The following is a 21,802-nucleotide window of genomic DNA, read 5'->3' as shown; positions in this document are numbered from 1 at the left end:
GAGGCCCCGAGGGTGCTCGAGACCCTGAGTTAGAGCGAGCTTCATCGGGGGCAGCTGTCGGCCCTTCCGGCCAAGGTAACCCATACCCCTATAGGGAATTAGATAGGGTTGTCGTTGACCTTAGGTTAGTTAGGTTTAATCCAAACCAGCTCATCCATCACCACCCTAACGATCCAGACCGTAATATAACCATGCTCTAGTGCGTGGACCACTTAGTGTTATGCCATGACATGGGCTATCCTAAGGGCATCGTTGTCGTAGATAATACTCTATCCTTTAGGTCGGTCTTTTTTGAAGAGTATGGGACCAATCTTAGGTCGTGGCCCTCTCTGATCCAGGGTACCATTTCCCCTGGACTTAGGCAATACGTAGAGGAGTCTAGCCCCAAAATAAAACCTGAGCCTAAACCTCCCCTCATTCAGGAAATTGTAGACTTAGGTTCCCCATCTCCCCAAGTAGTCCTGACGCTGGAGGTCGTGATAATAGACTCCTCCCCCAGCCCAGAGGGTAGGACTTTTTATTATACTGTATATATATATTGTAAAAATCTGACTTTATCCATGCTCTAACTCCCTTCTTATTCTTTTTAGATGAAGAAATGGAGCGATCTGGAGCTCCTGATCTCTGCACCGCTTTCTAGTGCAGGAAGTCTAGCTCAGGTCCTATCGTAAAGAGGCCCCGACATACGAAGAAAATGCCTCTTGTGGCAGGAACCACATCCAAGTCCCCTGCTAAGGGGAAAGGTACAAGCTCAGCAGCTATGGCCTCCACCATGACGAAGAAAAGGATTCCCCCTCCTCCTCCTCCTCAGTTTGCACCTGCTCGAGATCAAGTCATACAAGCCGATTTCCCAACTCCTGTTGCCCCTGCTGCCATCATTCATATTCCTGTGGATCCCCATGGTGAAAACCCGGACACCTTCACGGGGACCCTTATGAGACTGCGAACCACATGGTGGAGCATGTCTACAAGGCTAACCCAAGGGACCTCAGGAAGATTGAAGAGCGCAGCCCGGAGAACGTCCTGGAGTCAGCTCTAGGGATGACCCTCACTCTAAGATCTTCTCCTTTAAGTTAGTGAAAATTTTCCTTTTCAATTTTGCCCCCCAATATGCGCCACTATCCCCTTTGTACTTTGCTGGCGGCCCAGGCTCAGCACCGCAGCATAGCCCGAGCTTGAGCTAGGAACGATGAGCTCCAGACTGAGCTCCAGGCTGTAAAGACTGTCGTGACCGCAGCTCCAGGCCGCAAAGACTGTCCTGACCGCAGCTCAAGAGGGCGAGCAGGCTGCCAAAGTTGCCCTTGCAGTCACGCAAAAAGGTGAGCATGATGCCAAGGCCGCCCTTGCATCGTCCCAAGAAAGTGAGCAGGCTGCGAAGGCCGCCTTGGCCACTCTTCAGGTCGAGGTCGCTGAGGCCAAGGCAAAGTTGCAAGAGGCCGAGTCTGCAGTGAAGGAGGAGAAGGTGGCCTCCATGCCCTCCGTGGAAGATATGTTGTACCATTGCTGAGCATTCAACCAGGATGGCAACTTTTCTTTCATGGCTCCCGAGCTATGGGATCCTTATCTTGAGAAATTTAAGGCTTGGACCATACAAGAGCCATCGGAGATAGGGGAAGCCTCTGTTGTGGACAAGAAGGAGGTTGAGGAGGTCACCTCCTCGGAGTGTCCTGGAAGAGTCTGATGAGGAGCTCCAATCTGTTGTTTTTTTTTTATGTGTTTGTAAACGATTTCCTTCGGGCCAGTTTGAGGTTTTTTTCTCCTCGAAACAAATTTGTTTTTAATTCGTATATCTAATTTTAATCTTTTCCTTAATTCTCTCATGTTTATGCTTTCTTATATTTGCACATTCGAGATTTTAGGACTCGACTATTAGATCGGGATAGATATTTTGAATTTGGTTACATTCGAACCTGATGTGTTGATTTATATCATACCTGTTAAGTGTCAGGCCTTGGACCCGGTTATATATGTTATCCAAAAAACAAGCATGGATGACATGGCAAACATTTAGTACACGTGGCTAACATCTGGCAGAATGTGTGCTCGACCATCGACCAGGAAGACATCTATTGTCACGACGTTCGTACGACCAGCCTGGTCGTACGCATGCTATACGCAGAAAAGATCCTATGCAGTTATGATAATATCCAAAATTATCTCCCATGATTTCCTGAGTATCCGATTATTTAGGAAATAATACATGTAACAAATTAATGTAAATCCTCCTTGAGCCTATAAATATAGAAGGAGGGCTCAAGGGAAAAGGATCTTCTTCTTCTTCTTTTTTGCTTTCTGATCACTAGAGATTAGAGTTATCCTATTTGATATATTGTCTTGTTCTTCAGAGGTTGGTGAAACTCATTGAACCCTAGTTCTTTCATCACTCCTTTGAATTCTATATCAATAACAATTCAAGTGGACGTAGGTTATTTCCAGATTCTGGGGCCGAACCACTATATACTATTGTGTTCTTTATTATTTCGTCATCACATTCTTTCCAACGTGTTTGTCCACATCAAGCAAATTTGACTCCGTGTCAATTGGCCAAAATCAGGGTCAACATTCTGGTGCTTTCATTGAGAGCTTGATACACTATCATTGAAAGATCAATGGCGAAAACTACCAAGAAAACTGGACAGGCAGCCGGCGCCACACCATCTCACCTGCCTCCTCCTCCTCCAAATGTGGCTGAGGATGAGCCACATTTAGAATTTGATGAGGAAGAAATGGACTCCGAAACGCTGAAGAATACCCTAGGGGTATTGCAGGAGGAACTGGCCAATCTAAGGGCCGACCAAGAAAGTGCTACTGAAATCATGGCGCGGTAGCAACAAGAAATTGAACGGCAGCGCCTGGAGCTGAGTGAAAGACAGGCAGAGATGGACCGTCGCCAGAGGGAGGCCATGGCAGCCCTCGAGGCAGCCCTACAATTGGCTAGGAATCAGGCTGCACCTGCCTCGCAACCTGGTCAACCTGCGAATGGGCCACCCCACAGGGGTCCCAATCCTAGCCCGCCTATCCAACCCTCGAGCCCACAAAGGCCCGAGCATCCACCGGCACCTTAGGACGATGTCCCGCTGATGGACCCTGAGGCACAGCCTCTATCCCAAGCTGGTCGCGGCAATCCCCCGCAGCAGAGGCAGAATAGGGCCGGGCAGCCGCCTCGCAGTCCTAGACGCCACAGGGGCGATGACCCAAACCCTCCGAGCAGAGGACAGCGTCCACCTAGTAACAGGAGGAACTCAGAGTTAGGCTCTGCGGTCCGAGGCCCCCCACGGCATGATAATGCACGGGGACCTACCGACCAACGCAGGCCACCCTCTAACGCTCAAGAGGTTCCAGCCCGGGAAGGCAACCGAGGGAACAACCAATCCCACCATAGCCAATCAAGATTCAGAGATGGCCATGGTTATAACGAGGCCGACTCAGGCAGAGGAAATGCCGGTCGGAGGAATGAAGAAAGAGGTGGAGGCAGAAGCCAGCCACCTCGGGATGACCAACCCGAAAGATGGGATGCTGGGGGGCAGCCCAGGCAAAATAACGTCTTCAACCGGCTCGGAGCTAGTGAGCAGCGGAGGAGAGACGAGGATTTGAGAGATGTACTCAACGATCGCCGCGAGCGACACGACGAGTACGTCCCCCCAGCACCGGAGGCCACAGCGATTCCTTGCACCGTGCAGGCCCAAATAGATGCCCTCAACCAGGCAGTCCAGCAGCTGGTTGGGGGAAGAACATCTTATATCGACCACGATAGAAGAAAAGGCACCCCTTTCGTCCAGAGAATAGCTATGGCAGAAACTCCTAGCAAGTTTAAGATGCCTACGCTTCCGAACTTTGATGGGTATGGTGACCCGGTATCTCACGTCAACAAGTTTGAGATACAAATGGACATTCAGAAAGTGTCCGAAGATGCTCGGTGCAGGATCTTCCCTGCAACCCTTTTTGATGCCGCACAGGAGTGGATTTTCAAATTCCCTCCTGCAAGTATAGTTTACTGGGAAATGTTCGTAAAGGAGTTTTACGGACAGTTCTACACGGGTCGTGTGCACCTGACTAAGGCAAACCAGCTGGTCAAATACGCCAGCAAGACGAAGAACCACTGAAGGACTACATCCAGCGCTTTATGCGAGCAGCTGCTGGAGCAAAAACAGAGGGAGACAAAGGCAAGATGATGGCCATAACCGCAGGGGTTAAGTGCCGCACGCCTCTCTGGGACAGCCTCAGAAAACATGGGGTTAGAACTACCCAGGAATTCTTGGATCGAGCTAATCGATACATCAAGCTCGAAGATGCCATCGCCAACGAAGGAAAACCCCCAGGCAAGGACAAGGGGACTGCCGAGCCCACCAAAGCCGCCAATGGGTCCAAGCCCAACGGCAACCGCAAAGGCAACGGGAACGGTAACGGCAATGGAAAGAATGGGGGGAAACGGCCACACAATGAACCTTCCACCTCTGACAATAAACGATCCAAGGGTAATCGTTATGAACCTCGGTTCACTAACTATACTGCCCTTATCGAGTTTCGCGGAGAGGTTTATCAGGCCACGAGTTTTAGTGTGCCTTATAAGAAACCTGCTCCCATTCGAAAGGATATTTCGAGAAGAGACACTACCAAGTTCTATCGTTATCACAACGACTACGGACATGATACCAATGAATGCAACCAGCTGAAGGATGAGATCGAGTTCCTTATTAGACAAGGACACTTGAGAAGATATATACGGGCCTCGGGAAATTCCCAACGAGAAGCTCCAGGTGGCAACGAGCAAGCGCCCACACGCCAATGCTCGCCACCTTTGCAGCCTGATCCCGTGACTGGCACATTGTTAACCATCTGCGGAGGCCCGCACCTCGCGGGAAACAGCGGAAAGGCCAGGGAACGATATGCTCGGACTCTGCGCCACGACCAGGGCATCGAGATGATGATTGTGGATGATCGCGCGCCAAAAAAGGCTCGGTCAGAAGAGGGCAAAATAACCTTCTCTAATAGCGACGCCCAACATGTCCGGTTCCCACATTCCGATCCGCTGGTCGTGGATATCCAAATGGCCAATATGATGGTGAAGAGAGTGCTAGTTGATACAGGAAGTTCGGTGAACATCCTGTATAAGTCTTCGCTGGAACGCATGAAGTTGTCCATTAAGGACCTAGAGCCCTGCAACCAAACAATATACGGCTTCTCTGGTGAGGGACTCGCCTCAACAGGGTCAATCAGACTACCAGTGACGGCAGGTACAGCGCCTGCTACCAGGACATTACTCGCTACTTTCATAGTAGTCGATTGTCCTTCGGCGTACAATGTCGTCATTGGGAGGCCTATACTGGTTGATCTACGGGTCGTCACCTCTATATGGCACTTAGCCATGAAATTCCCGACAAACGCAAGGGTAGGACGCGTGTTGGGAAACTAGAGGGAGGCTAGGGAGTGCTACAACACCTCAGTCACGAAGGCGAAGAAAGGAACGTCAAAGAGCACTCCCCCAGATAGGTTGCAGATGGAAATTGATACACAAGCCCAATCCGGTGATGAAGTCACCAAATAAGGTGTTGCCCAAAGTGAGGATAGAGATTTAGATCCTCGCTTTGGGGATTTTGAGGAAAATGTTGGACCCGTCGAGGACCTGGAAGAGGTCCAAATTGATGAAAAAGACCCGACCAGAGTCGTGAAGGTCGGGAAAAATTTAGAACCAACCACGAAGCATGCACTGGTGGAGTTTTTGCGGAAAAACCAGGAAGTCTTTGCCTGGTTGCACAAAGACATGGCCGGGATAGATCCTGCAGTTATCAGCCATGTCTTGAACATAGACAAGAGTTTTCCACCCGTGCAACAGAAGAGAAGGCTGCTCGATAAGGATCGGTCGAGAGCCTTAAAAGAAGAAGTTGAAAGATTAAAGGAGAATGGGTTCATCAAGGTGGCATTTTATCCATCGTGGGTCTTTAATCCAGTACTTGTTCCCAAGCCTAACGGCAAATGGCGAACCTGTGTCGATTTTACAGACCTCAATAAAGCCTGCCCGAAGGATTGCTTCCCACTCCCAAGGATCGACCAGTTAGTCGATGCTACTGCAGGACATGAGATCCTCTCCTTCATGGATGCATACTCAGGCTACAATCAGATCAGCATGCATCCCCTTGACGAGGATCAGACCAGCTTTTAGACCGATACGGGATTATACTGTTATAAAGTAATGCCCTTCGGACTGAAAAACGCAGGTGCAACTTACCAGCGATTGGTTAACCACATGTTTAAAGAATTGATCGGCATAAACATGGAGGTGTACGTGGACGACATGCTGGTAAAGTCGAAAAAAGTAGAAGGACATGTGAAGGATTTACGAGAATGTTTCAATGTACTGAACAAATACCAAATTAAATTAAATCCTCTCAAATGTTCCTTCGGAGTCGGATCAGGGAAGTTCTTGGGGTTTATTTTCAATTCAAGAGGAATCGAGGCCAACCCCGACAAGATAAAAGCCCTGATTGACATGAAATCGCCAGAGAAGATCAAGGATGTACAAAGTTTAACTGGGAGAATTGCTGCCCTAAGTAGATTCATTCCCAAATCAATGGATAAATGCGTCCCTTTCTTCAATCTACTTAGGGGCAACCAGAAGTTCGAATGGACAGGAGACTGCGAGCAAGCTTTTCAGGCCTTAAAAGCCCATATGACACAGCCTCCTGTTTTATCAAAGCCTGTCGAAGGAGAAACTTTGTTCATTTACCTGGCGATCACTGAAGTTGCTGCTAGTGCGATACTAGTACGAGAGGAAGAAGGCGTACAACAAGCAGTTTACTATGTAAGCAAGAGGCTAATCGAAGCAGAACTGAGGTATCCTCCCATTGAGAGGTTAGCGTATTTTTTAATCTTGGCCTCAAGGAAGCTACGTCCTTACTTCCAAGCCCATCTTATTACAGTTTTAACTGACCAGTCCCTTCAGCAAGTCCTCCAAAAACCAGAAGCGGCTGGGCGTTTATTAAAATGGGTAGTCGAACTAGGGTAGTTCGATATTACATATTTGTCGCGAGCAGCAGTAAAGGGACAAGTCTTGGCTGATCTTATTGCAGAGTTCACCGAACTCCCAAACAACGAGCAGTGCGAGAAGCCTAGTGCGCCTGAGCCTCAAGATGAAGCTCCTTCGTGGAAGTTATTCACGGATGGGTCATCCAACGAATCTCACGTGGGAGCAGGAGTGATCTTGATAACGCCAGAAGGGCATCGATTTCACTGCGCCATTAGGTTCGACTTCACAGCGTCAAATAATGAAGCCGAATACGAAGCACTCCTCGCTGGATTAAGAATGGAAAAAGACATAAGTATAAAGGTGCTGGATATTTACAGTGATTCACAGCTGGTAGTGAATCAAGTTCTAAGGGAATATCAAGCACGAGGCCTGAAAATGATGGCCAACTTGAACAAAACTAAAGATCTATTGGCCCAGTTCAAGAAGTATACCCTCCAGCAAATACCTCGGGATCATAATTCAAACGCAGATGCCTTAGCCAAACTCGCGAGCCTAAAAGATGTTGACACTTTGAACATTGTGTCGGTAGAAAGATTTAGCGAGCCGAGCATACGAGCAAATGAAACTAGCATGGAAATCCGGATGGAAGACACATGGATGGCACCTTACTTAGAATATCTTACAAATGGTGTACTACCAGCAGATAGGAACAAGGCCAAAACTCTTCAAAGGCAGGCTGCTAAGTATATACTGGACAATGGTATTCTATACCGTAGGGGATACTCCATGCCACTGCTCAGATGTTTTACACCAGAGAAAGCTAAGGAATTGATGAAGGAAGTGCATGAAGGCTTCTGCGGGGATCACGCTGGGGGACAAAGTTTGGCGAAAAAGATTCTAAGGCAGGGCTATTTCTAGCCGACTATGAACGAAGATTCAATGGAGTTTGTGCGAAAGTGCGATAAGTGTCAGAGATTTTCCAAAATCCCACGCGCAGCTCCAAACAAGTTAAAGCAGATGCAGAGTCCTTGGCCTTTTGCAGTATGGGGTATAGACTTGATTGGATCCCTGCCAATGGGAAAAGGCGGAGTGAAGTACGCAGTTGTAGCAGTTGACTACTTCACCAAATGGGCCGAAGCTGAACCACTCGCTACCATAACGACCAAGAAAGTTCTTGATTTTGTTATCAAGAACATTATTTGCCGATATGGTTTGCCTCAAAAGATTGTCTCAGACAACGACACCCAATTTGACAGTGACTTATTCACAGACTTCTGTGAAAGGCACGGGATTATTAAAAGCTTTTCTTCAGTCGTGCATCCACAAGCAAATGGGCTGGTCGTAGCATTATTTACTGAACTACCTAGTTCCTAGAAGAAATCTGAGTTTAAAGAGGGGGCATTCCTAAAGTTTCCGTCGCCATCAAATAGATGAGAGGGAATTGGCAAATTATTTAAAAGAGAGATTATTGTACCGTTTACATCCGACGAATCGTCAGAAAGTTCGGTAGGCTCGACAGCCTTTTGTTTTCCCTTGCCCTTGGAGGCTTAAGGTTTCTCCGCTCGGGGATAAAAACACAGTGGAATGTCAAGACACTGCGACATAAAAACACTAAGTGTGGAAGCTACTTGTGTAAGAATTTTTACCTCCTCGGGTGAAGGCCAGGTTGTCCGCAGCAAGGTCAGGAGTGAGGAAGTATTCATGGTGATACTTCCCCACATTAGAGATATGGGTTGTGTCGGACAAAAAGTGCGTCCAGATTCCTGATGGCAGAAGTGAAAAAACCCCGTACCATCTTGGTTGGGGTTGGATTTAAGGTCAAAAAGAAAATTGACCTCGTGGGGGGAAGGTACTGGCCATTTTTTGAGCTTATAAAGGATATAGAGTGTGGCCAGCATTCTATATCCATTCAGGGTGATCTAAAAGGGGGCTACTCCGAAGTAATTAGCCACCCCCTGAAAAAACGAGTGGAAAGGCAGGGTGGCACCTGCCTCAATGTGGAACCTCGACCAGGCGCTGTAAGCCCTGCCTGGCAGGTTGGCTCGCTGGTCGGTAGATGGTTTGACTAAGGTCACACACGTCAGATTGTATCTGTTTAAATAATGTAGAGTCCACGAACTTTACTTAGCTAATTGTTTAGTAGTATTATAGTATGTTTAGTGTTATCATTGTTACGTTGGATTTTTGGTTCAGACCGGGAGTTATTTGGACACTCATAGTAGTACTTATAGATTTTCTAAGTTTAACCTATAGTTTAAGAATATTAAGTATAACCTAAGGTTTGATTAATGTGTCTGATATTAAGGATTATATTATTATATTATAAGGTTTAGACATCAACCAATAGGATTTTAAACACATGTTTTGAATGGTAATTAAGGATTAAGTATTTTTGAGGATTAAATTAAATAAGGGTAAAAGTTTGAATGTATAGGGTCAGTCAGCAGCTTTGAGCACGTTGAGGGCTTAGTCAAGGCTGTTTACTCCATTCAAACTCAGCTAAAAATGTGTAAATTCGTGTTTAAATATTCAGCGTATGCCGATATATCGCAGCTATAGGGGGCGATATGTCGCAGCACGTAGATACGGAAAACACGAATCGATGCACGGTCGCCTCGGGAACAAAGGTCCAGGCGATATATCGCCTATAGGGGGCGATATATCGCCTCCACCAGCATGAATTCAAATACTTTTGAATTCTTTTCCCTTCAGCCATTCAAACTCCTTCAACAGTCCAGCATCTTTTGAACGAGTCTTCAGCCTCTGCTGAACGATTATTCAAATGATTTTCACTTAAAAAGCCATTATTTTTATTCAAGTAAAATCAAGATATTTTCATTCCCAAACTCTATAAATAGGACTTAGTACCCAGCCATTATTCACCATTTGCTCTAAGTTCAGAGGCTGCTAGTATTAAGTGAGTGTGAGAGTGTAAACACTTGGTTTGGGGAAAAACTATAAGCTTAAACATCATAAGCTTATCAAACACTTTGGGAAGTAAGTGAGTGCTATAGTATTTCGGTGGATGTTAGACTGATCTTGCAATCTTTGAGGTAAACCCAAAACTTTAGTTCTTTTCTGTATTTTTATGTTATTTCCTTTCTCAAAACCTTCTACTCAGTCCCCTAACCTTATTCTTATTTTGGTTAGGGAATCCAAGCTTTTAAGCATATAAGTCGGTAAGTATGTTTTCTATGGTTTAGTCTTTCCATCTCTTTCATTTCATCTCCTTTCTTTAGACTTACTCTTTCTTATGGTTTTAGGAGTGTTCCAACAATCCCAACTCAGTCCATAATCTCGGTAACTTTGGTAAGGAAAATAGGCTAGAATCAACATGTTATGTGATTATGTTATCTATATGTTTTATGTTATTAAAAGTGTTATGATATATGTGTATGTTTGTAGGCTTGGGCATATGACCCATATGACTAACAAGACCCCAAATGGGTTATGGGCATATGACCTACTTAGCTAGTAGGACCCCACTAATCCCATGGGCATATGCTTGTTTAGTCTATGGGACCCCAAGTAATAATGGCCATTATAATAAGTGTATGTTATATGTGTTATGTTAAGTCTTTATGTTTTCTTATGAAATTATGTATGTGACTTTGTGTTAGATTTTCCTTACTGGGCATTAGGCTCACTCCTTTCTGTTTATGTGCAGGAAAATAAGTTTAGAGGCGGAAAGATTCGTGACGCTTGGAGAATGTGTATCGATGATGAATGGAGTCAAGGGGCCGAGCGTTATTCGATTCGAGGATATAGTCTCCTTTTATGTTTTTTTATGGTTTTTATGTGTATTTTCCGCATTATTATGTATTGTCTTTTATTTTAAATCTTGTTTTGTTTTAAAGACAATGGGATCCCAAAATCCTTCTTAGTATTCTGTTTATTTGTAAATAACTCTTATTTTCAAGTTACTCAATAAATTATGGTATTTTCGTAAAAATGTAAGTTTTATGTATAGTTTCGATAATGGTCCAATTAGTCTAGATTAGTGGGTCATTACAGTTGGTATCAGAGCAAACGGTTCCTTCGCATGAAGTTCTCCTCGATACACATGCTCAAAGCTCCGAATCGAACCGCCAAGTAAGTGTTTAAGTTACAAGTTACAAGTTACTTTGTCTATGTGTATAGCTAACAACTTTAGTGTTTATGTTTCAGTTAAAAATGAATGGAGCTTTAACCTACCAAGATATCCGAGCCATTAAGGCCTTAAAAAGAATAAGGGAGCCAAGAAACACCATAGGAGCCTTAGAAAGGATTACACGAAGGTTGCTTTTGTTTCACCAAGCAATAGGTGGCCTTCAAGAGGCTAAACAAATAATGCTAAGATCAACGGAACAATATGTATTAGTGATTAGGTTGGTTAAAGATTTCCATCTTGTAATAGCAGCCTTAGAAGAAATATGGGAAGAAATGAATGATGAGGATGAATCACCATTAGCAATGAGATACTATTTCCTCTTAGTTAGGTTCACCGCAAAATTTGAATTTCAATTCACCAAGGAGCAAAAGAATAGGATTCTCACAAACCTTCCTAGAGGGCATTTTGATGCTCATGATAATGATGACTATGAGGCTATAGATGATGATATGTTAGATGACGGATCGGATGTAGAAGATCCCGATTTTTAGATTAGTAGTTTTTATTTGTTTTATTTACTTTTATGTTATGATTGTAATAAGTGAAATTGTTTTCCAAATGAATAAACATGCTATTTGAATATCATGTGTGAGTTTGAATTTTTTTCACAATCATAATAAATACTAAATAAAATGAATAATGACTGAGTTCGGTGAGGGTGGATACGAATCAATGAACCTGGTTTCCTTGTTGAGAGTTAGGGGGCCTTAGTAGTGGGAACGATTTTACTGATCCCAGCCCTCCCTCAATATGGTTAACTTTGGAACAAAGATAAGTTTCGAGCCTGAGAATTAAGTCATATAGGATGATTAGAAACACACTTAGAAAATAAATATGACTTGTTTTTCTAAGTATAGAAACCCACTCTAATAATAAATAAAGACCTATATAATTTTTCATAAAAAGTCATAATAAATAGGTCCGAGATATGTTTGTTTTAGAATACGTTTTTGCCTTAGAGCCTATTAGGAAAAGTTCTAACATGTTTCTTTTAACTGTTAGAACTCTGCTACGATGTCTCTCCGAAGATCTGCTCGCACCAACGGGAACGCTTCCAACGATGTTCCAGCAACCAATGCGGTCCCTACCGTTCGCCGAAGGAGAGTACGTGTTACTGCTCGCCGCAACGCACCGGCACAGCCAGCTGACAACACTGCAGAGATTGCCAGACTACGACAGCAAGTCGAGGAACTTCTGCAGCAACAACGCCAACAGGCTCAATCTCAGCCTCAGCCTCCGCCACAGCCGCAGCCGCAGCCACAGCCAATGGCCCCAGCACCCCAACAAGTTGGTCCGTATGGGGGATGGCCTATGACGAACTACGCTCCTTATCCTGTTCAGCACATGGAGCCAGTGTACGAGAGGTTCCGCAAGCAGCACGCTCCGAACTTCGAAGGGACTACGGACCCCTTTGAAGCAGAAGAATGGCTAAGGAATGTGGAGCCGATCCTAGCCCACATGAACCTTAGTAATGCAGACCGCATATCCTGCGTCTCATCTTTGCTCAAGAAAGATGCCAGGATATGGTGGGACTTGGTCCAGCAATCCCACGATGCTGCCACCATGACGTGGACCCGATTTGTGGAGCTCTTCCACAAGAAGTACTACAATTCAGCAGTGCTTGCTACGAGAGTTGAGGAGTTCACCAATCTGAAGCAAGGGAACTTAACAGTGGCGAAATATGCTCGTCAGTTCGATCGCTTAGCGAAGTTCGCAGCAGAGTTGGTTCCAACCGACTATCTAAGGGTGAACAAGTTTGTTAGAGGACTTCGCCCGAAGATCGAGATGGGGGTTAAACTAGCAAACCCGGGAAACACTTCATATGCCGACGTTCTTGAGACGGCAATTGAAGTAGAAAGGTTGCAAGCCAACGTGAGCAAAGAAGAAGCCAGCAAGCCGGAACCTAGGCAGCAGAGCCAACCTCAGGCCAGTCGGAACAACAATCAGTCCAGCAACAGTCAGTCCAACAACAACGGTAACGGACAGAAGAGAAGGCATCCTGACAACAAGCAAGCCGACAACAATAAAAGGGCACGACCAAGTAATGGGGGAAATAGGTCGGGCTACGTGGAATACCCGCCATGTGCCAAATGTCAGAAGAAGCACCCCGGAGAATGCCGTGCCAACACCAAGGAGTGTTTCAACTGTGGTCAAGAAGGGCATCGTAAAAAAGACTGTCCTCAGCAAAAGCCGGAAGGAAAGAAGGACGAAAAGATGGTTCCTGCTCGGGTTTTTGCTTTAACCCAAGGAGAGGCGGATGCTAGCAACAAGGTGGTCACAGGTCAGGTTTCCATCCTCAATAAATTATGTCATGTATTATTTGATTCGGGAGCCACTCATTCGTATATTTCGTTAGGAATGATAGATAAACTAGACAAACCTAGTGAAAGATTTAGAACTAGGTTTGCAACCGAGTTGCCTTCGGGCAAAGTAGTTCTATCATCACGAATTGTACGAGGCGTACCAATCAAGATTGAGGACAAGGAACTAGAAGGAGACCTGATAGAGCTGACACATATCGTATCAACTCTGTGACATTCATGATTAATTCCTAAACCTGACACATAAGTGTGGTCAAATCAATAGGTAAGGAGATAATGGGCCGCACGGCCCAACCCAGTCGTGGGTGTCTGAATACGCATGTTCCTGCTATGTGTCCGAGAAGTCAGGGGCATATCAGGCACGTGATGTCTGATATATGCACATTTACCTTGCGTGTGTTGACTTTACAAAGAGTCATAGCCTCTACATCCAGCTCGTACCACGAGCTGAATGCCTAACTCGACCTTCGGCCCCCAGGGTCCAGACTCAGTTCTTAGGCAATCTCGGCGAACCCTTGGGTTACCTCAAGCTAAGGAGGTATGATCTTATGACGGCAGCTCCAGTTTGGGGGATATCCACGAGGTAATCATGATTAGGCCGCAGCTCAGCTCTCTAATCAGCCCGTGGGAAAATCAGGGCGTACATCTGCCCCCCAAGCCCCTGCTCGTGGCAAACGACATCGCATAAGGCCACAGTAGGGGCTTTTAAGCTTCCCCATGAACCCTGCGCATTCCACATTTGACGCAGGTGCCTAATACGTGGAACATCGTGGTTGGTGACGGTACGTCTTACGAGAACCGCATTTAATGGCCTAGCCTATGCCCAGCCGTCGTTTCGCATTTCGAGTGGAGGGCCTTGGATCCCACATCAAGGCCATCCAACGGCCCTCTATACGTGATCCTTCACGTATATAAAAGGGGTGGCCACCCTACGCATGGGCCACCCTTTCATTTGAAATTTCTCAGAATTTCTTTCCTTCTTCTCTCTTCATCTCAGAAGAAAAAGAAACCCTCTTCTTTGCGACCGCCATTCTCAGTATTCAAGAAGCTTAGGCGTGAGGATTCCTTCGAACCTTTGGAGACAGCAACTCCTACGAAGCTCCAACCTAGGCGATACATTCATTCACCTCCCAACCAAACACTCTGTAAGTCTCCTGACCATGCGTGTTTTGAAAATATTTTTCACTGTAGCTTAGGTGAATATTTACTGTAGCCACATGCAAGGGTTTACTGGTTTTTGTGGGTATGAAGGGTGAAAGCCTTTTAGGTTAGGGTATTTTTGCTGTAGGAAATCGTTTAGGAGTACGGTTTACAAAATGCATTTTCTGGGGAAAATTTATGGGTAGGAGTTTTGGAATTTTGGGTACAAAACCGGGTAGCTTAGGGGACACGCTTCATAGGCGGTTTTGCCCTCTTTGCCTACTGAAACTTTCCCCCCAAGGAAAATTCTATCCTGACCCTCCTAACACACGAATTCCAAGTAATCGGGGATCTGTTGGGAGCACAGGCGCGTGTTCATTGAACCGCGTGGTCCCACTCTCCACGGGCTGGGCTTACCTCAGCTCGTGCAAAGAACATTTGATTTTTCCCTCATGCTTGGGTCAACTTTTCTGAAATATTTTCTTTTGTCCGCTAGGCGACCAGATGGCACCGAAGAGGAACGCTCCCAAGCAGACCGTCGGCAGCTCGGCCTCCCAGCAAGGCAAAGGAAAGGTGGTGATGTCGGACTCCCCGATCCCCAACTTTGGGCCGGTAGTGGAGCAGGAGCTCGAGGTGGCTCCTGATGCGTTCTTCAAGGTGGAGAAGATCGTCTCAAAATTTACCGACCAGACAAAGATCAACAAGATATTCCTCTCCCACAACATCGGGCTGGGGAGAGCGTCAGTGATTGCCTAACCTCCCGCGGAAGGCGAGTGGAGTTGCGCATCGCTTGACGAGGCCTTCGCGGCCTGGAGCGGCGAGCATTTCAAGGCGGGGGCATTCCTCCCGCTGGACTAGTATTTTGCTGACTTCCTAAATTATGTGAAGTTGGCCCCATTTCAGCTCCCCCCCAACTCTTATCGGTTGTTGGCGGGGTTGAGATATTTATTTTTGAAGCACGAGTGGGAGGTCCCCACTCCAGCGGACATTTTGTACTTCTTCTGCCTCAAGGCCAGCCCGGATCAGCGGGGGCGAGGCGACGGGTTTTACTACTTAACCCGATTTCCCAACACGGCTGCGGTCATCGAGCTGCCCAGCCACCCCAACGACTTCAAGGATCAATTCTTCATGTCGACGGGGTTCAGAAACTGCGAGCTCCACTACTTCAATCGTCCTCGTAAGTGTTTTTTATCCTTAGCTCGTAAGTTAAGTGTCGTTTTAGCTCCTCCCGTATCCCTTTCTGACTTAGACTAATCTTGCAGCCATCTTCGCGAGGACAGAGAAATCTGTGACCCTCGGGGCCCAATACGAGACACTGGCGGGCTTGCCCCTCAGTGAGAAAAATTACCGCGTGCTCGTAACAGACGGGACGATGGTAGCTTGCAAGCTGATCTTCCCAAATCAGACTTTGAACCTAAGGAGGCCCCAGGGGCTTCCCCCAGCTCGCGATACCAGACCCATCATCGTGGAGGAGGTCGCGGGAGATGAAGATGAGGAGGATGAGGACGACGAAGTTCCCCTTGTGAGGAACAGAAAGCGAGCTTTGGAGGTCGCCCAGAGGGCGGGCGAGGAAAGGATCCAGTCCGGAGCAGTCGCGGGTCCTTCTAGCCAAGGTAACCCTTACATGTTTAGGAGCCTAGATAGGGCCTCAGCAGACCCCCGGCTGGCTAGGTTCAATCCTAGGCAGCTCGTCCATCGTCATCGAAGTGATCCGGACCTGAACACAACCCTGCTCCATTGTGTTGACCGGCTTGTGCTGGACTACCAAGATAGCCGGCCTAGGGGTAACGTAGCAGTAGATAACACCCTAGCCTTTAGGTCGATCCTATTCGAGGAGTATGGGACCAACCTTTGGACATGGCCATCACTCTGGAGGGGTGCCGTAGCTCCGGGGCTTAGGCAATATGTAGAGGAATCTAGCCCTGAGTCAGCCTCGGACCCAGAACTTGCGCCAACTCGGGAAGTAATCAACTTAGATTCTTCTTCTAGCTTGGGGAGTAGGATTCCCTTTAGTATACATATACTTGAATTTCTTCTCTTTACCCCTTTGTTTTTGTTCCTGCATGATTGCCAACTCTCATACTAACCATGTTTTTGTTTTGACAGAAGAGATGTCTCAGCCCGAGGAGAGCCTGCGAGATGCGTTCTTCGGGGGGAACCCCCCAGCTGGGGCTGCTGGGCCAAGAATGAAGAGGTTGCGGACATCCAAGCATGCCTCCGGGACCCCCACCAAGTCTCCTGCAAAGGAGAAGGAGCAAGCCCCAACTGCCCAGATCGTGGGAGCGGTTCCTCCTGCTGCAGGGGGAAGCAACATGCCTCCACCCCTTCCACGAGCTCCGGCCGCCGCCCGGGATGCAAGAGCGGAGCTCCAGACTTCGACGATTGTACCCTCCGAGATACGCATCCCAGTCAATCCCCAGGACCTGGGGAAGATCCTCGAGGCCTTCCGGGGAACGATGTATGAGTCGGCGAACTACGTCGTCAGCCATACATACAAGTTCACCGAGAAGGAGCTTCAGACCATCGAGACAATGAGCCCGGTGGGCGTGCTGGAGTCTTCACTCGGCATGGCCATGACGGTAAGCTAACTAACCTTTTTGTGGTTTTTATTGTTACACTTTGCCCTGTTTCTTCTCTTTTTTCTAAGGCAATTGTCTTTTCACCTTCGCAGAGCGCCGTTGCCCTTCACCGGAGCATCGCCAGGACCAAAACTCAGCTCGAGGACATGAGGAGCGAGCACCAGACTACCCTGCAGGCGGCTAAGGATGCCTTGGCGGCCTCGCAGGTCGAGTTGGAAAAAACCCACTCGAAGGTCCAAGAGCTCGAGACCTCCCTCGCCACCTCGCGGACAAACCTAGATGCCGCGAAGGCTGAGGTCCAGGCCGCCCAGGCTGCCCTAGAGGCCGAGCGGACAACTTTGGAAAAGTCCCTGGAAGACCTGTTCTACCATTGCTGGGCCTACAATCCAGACGCTGACTTCCCCTTCCTGTCAGCGAGCCTCTGGGAGCGCTTGCTGGTGAAGTTCCAAGCTGGCCTTGATAAAGAAGCGCCCTCCGAGGCCGGGGAAGGCTCTGGCGCAGCTGAGCAAGGCGAGACGGCGACCTCCAAGGGGCATCCTGGTGGAGCTTAGGGCGTTTCTTCTCTTGTGCCCTTCACTATTTTTTAATATTTTTTGTGTAACCTTTGCATGAGGTGCTTCCACCTCGAGACAATTTGATTCAATGCTTTTAATTGATCCTCTTTCTTGCCCTTACGCATTTTGGTTACAATTTTTTGAAAAACTTAGTTCGTGTTAATCTTTTATCCATATCTCGAGTTCTTTAGGAAGAACATCGATCAATAGATTTAAATCAACTTCTAAGTTTTATGACCAGGAACTTAATTTGAAAACTTAGTTCGCGTTAATCTTTTATCCATATATCGAGCTCTTTAGGAAGAACAACGATCAATAGATTTAAATCAACTTCTAAGTTTTATGACCCGGTTATGACCAGGAACTTAATTTGAAAACTTAGTTCGCGTTAATCTTTTATCCATATCTCGAGCTCTTTAGGAAGAACAACGATCAATAGATTTAAATCAACTTCTAAGTTTTATGACCCGGTTATGACCAGGAACTTAATTTGAAAACTTAGTTCGCGGTAATCTTTCATCCATATCTCGAGCTCTTTAGGAAGAACAACGATCAATAGATTTAAATCAACTTCTAAGTTTTATGACCCGGTTATATCCAGGATAGGACTTAGTTAGCGTTAATCCTTATCAATATCTCGCGTTTTTTAAGAAAAACAACGGTCAATCGATATGAATCAACTTCTAAGTCATTAAGGACACCTGGTTATATCCAGGTACCATATGCCCCCCAAGTAACTGGGAAATGGTCTTTCGTTGTTACTTTAGATTACACTCGCAAACATGTACAAAAAGTTGATTCTCATTAATACATAAAAAATGGCCCTCCTAGGTCTTACAAGTGAATCATTGATAATATTTCTTTGAATGGATGGCGTTCCAAGTCCGCGGGACTGCCCCTCCATCAAACCGAGCTAACTTATAAGTTCCCTCCTTAATGATTTCGATGACCTGATACGGTCCCTCCCAGTTCGGTCCCAAGACTCCATCTTTGGGATCTTTCCCGGCTAGGAAAACTCTCCTTAGGACCAGGTCGCCAACGCTAAAGGCGCGCTTTTTGACTTTGGAGTTGAAATAGCGAGTGATTTTCTGCTGATAATGGGCGAGCTGGAGTTGCGAATCTTCTCGCCTTTCATCAACTAGGTCAAGGGAATTGCACAGTAGCTCGTGGTTTCGGTCCTGGTTGTAAGATTGGACCCTATGCGAAAGCACCTTAACCTCCACGGGGAGGACTGCCTCACTCCCAAAAGTTAGAGAAAAAGGAGTATGACCTGTAGGAGTCTGATGCGAGGTCTGTTATGCCCATAGGACCTGGGGGAGCTGTTCCGGCCAGACCCCCTTCGCTTCATCTAATCTCTTCTTGAGGCTCGCCTTTAGAGTCTTGTTGATAGCTTCGACCTGGCCATTCGCCTGAGGATAGGCCACGGAGGAGAAACTTTTCACAATTTCGTACTTTTCACAAAACTCGGTGAACAGGTCGCTGTCGAACTGAGTACCATTATCGGAGACGATCTTCTTGGGCAGGCCGAATCGACAGATAATGCTTTGAACCACGAAGTCAAGCACTTTTTTGGACGTTATCGTTGCCAAAGGTTCTGCCTCAGCCCACTTCGTAAAGTAGTCGATGGCTACCACGGCGTAACGGACCCCGCCCCTTCCAGTAGGGAGCGCGCCAACCAAGTCTATCCCCCAAACAGCAAACGGTCATGGGGACGAGATCATCATTAGCTCGACTGGAGGAGCTCGGGCAATTGCGGCAAATCGCTGGCACTTGTCGCACTTCTTCACGTATGAAATCAAGTCTTTGGACAGAGTTGGCCAGTAATACCCTTGCCTCAGGACCGTTAAGGCCAAGCTATGCCCCCCAGTGTGGTCTCCGCAAAAACCCTTGTGCACCTCCTGCAGGATGGCCTTTGCTTCACCTGGAAGAACACATCGTAGGAGAGGTAGGGAGTGCCCACGCCGGTATAACACCCCATCTACCATCGTATACCTAGGAGCCTGATACAGGACTCGCCGTACATCATTACGCCCTTCAGGCAGCTTTCCCTCGACGAGATACTCAAGGATGGGGGTCATCCAGGTCGGCCTAGCATCGATCATCTCGACCTCCATCCTGACATCTACTATGCTTGGTTTCTCCAAGAATTCTATTGGCACTAACCCCAAGGTCTCCATTTCCCCAGAGGTGGCGAGCTTGGCAAGAGCGTCTACGTTAGCGTTCTGCTCCCGAGGTATCTGTTCAATCGAGCCTCACTCAAACGCAAACAGCTCAACTTTTATCTTTGCCAGATAGGAGGCCATCTTGGGTCCCCGTGCTTGATATTCACCCAGAACCTGGTTTACCACGAGCTGGGAGTCACTGAAGCACTGGACGGAGCCCGCCCTCAACTCCTGGGCTATCCTTAGCCTGGCCAGCAAAGCTTCGTATTCGGCCTCGTTGTTGGAGGCCTTGAATCCGAACCTCAGTGCTGAGTGGAATCTATGTCCCTTGGGGGATATCAAAATGATTCCAGCTCCGGAGCCATTCTCGTTGGATGAACCATCCACAAAGAGATCCTCCACGACGCCCGGGGCGAGCTGACTTGGGGTGAGTCTTCTGCGGGATCCTCCTGAAATCCCGTGCACTCTGCCATAAAATTGGCCAGGGCCTGACTTTTTATAGCAGTTCGCGGAGTGTACAAAATCTCGAACTGACTGAGTTCTATTGCCCATTTTAACAAACGCCCCAATGATTCAGGTTTTTGCAAAACCTGCCTTAAAGGTTGATCGGTCATGACGTGTATCGAGTGGGACTGGAAGTACGGCCTGAGCTTTCGCGAGGCCGTTATAAGGTAGAATGCCAATTTCTCCATCAATGGGTACTGGGATTCAGCCCTGAGAAGTCTCTTGCTGATGTAGTAGACTGGTCTCTGAACTCGATCTTCTTCTCGTACCAACACGGCACTAGCTGCATCCTCAGTGACAGCCAGGTAGAGAAAAAGAGGCTCTCCTGCTTTGGGTTTGGATAGTATGGGCGGCTCGGCCAGGTGTGCCTTCAGGTCAAGGAATGCGCTTTCACACTCGTCTGTCCATTCGAACTTCTTGTTTCCTCGGAGCAGGTTGTAGAACGGCAAACACTTGTCAATGGACTTGGAAATAAATCAATTGAGGGCTGCCACTCTTCCTGTTAGGCCTTGCAGATCTTTTCGTGACCTGGGCGAGGGAAGCTCGAGCAGTGATCGGATCTTGTCGGGGTTTGCCTCGATTCCTCGGGTATTGACTATGAAGCCCAGGAACTTCCCGGACGCGACTCCAAAAGTGCACTTTTGTGGATTAAGCCTCATGTCATACTCCCGTAGTATCTTAAAACATTCTTCCAGGTCAGAAACATGGTTATCGGCAGTCTTTGACTTGACTAGCATGCCATCAACGTAAACTTCCATGTTTTTCCCGATCTGGCTTGCAAACATTCTGTTTACTAACCTTTGGTAGGTAGCTCCGGCGTTCTTCAGCCCGAACGGCATGACCTTGTAACAATAAACGTTAGTCGGGGTCATGAAGCTGGTGTGTTCCTGGTCCGCCAGATTCATGGCGATCTGATTGTAGCCTGAGTACGCGTCCATAAAGGACATGAGCTCGTGCCTCGCCATGGCAACCACCAGCTGGTCAATCCTTGGCAGTGGAAAACAATCCTTGGGGCAGGCTTTATTCAGGTCAGAGAAGTCTATGCAGGTCCACCATTTTCCGTTGGGCTTGGGCACCAGCACGGGGTTGGCGACCCATATTGGAAACTTGGCTTCACGGATAAAGCCGCATTTCTTGAGCCGGGCCACCTCTTCCTCCAAGGCTTCAGCCCGAGCTGTTCCTAGGCGTCTTTGCTTTTGGGTCTTGGCGGGAATGCTTTTATCCAAATGAAGTGTATGCATGATGACACTCGGGCTGATTCCTACCATGTCCTCGTGTGACAACGCAAACACGTCCAGCTTATCCCACAGAAACTTAGTCAGCTCCGCCTTCCTCTTGCTACAGAGGTTTTTCCCGAGCTTGACCATCCGTGATGGATTCTGCGGATCAATGTTCACTTCCTCGAGCTCCTCAATCGCCTGGAGCTCA

The sequence above is a fragment of the Humulus lupulus genome, chromosome 1 (assembly GCF_963169125.1).
Source record: "Humulus lupulus chromosome 1, drHumLupu1.1, whole genome shotgun sequence".
NCBI lineage: Eukaryota > Viridiplantae > Streptophyta > Magnoliopsida > Rosales > Cannabaceae > Humulus > Humulus lupulus.
The sequence above is the reverse complement of the archived record's forward strand: the minus strand, read 5'-3'. Positions refer to the sequence as shown.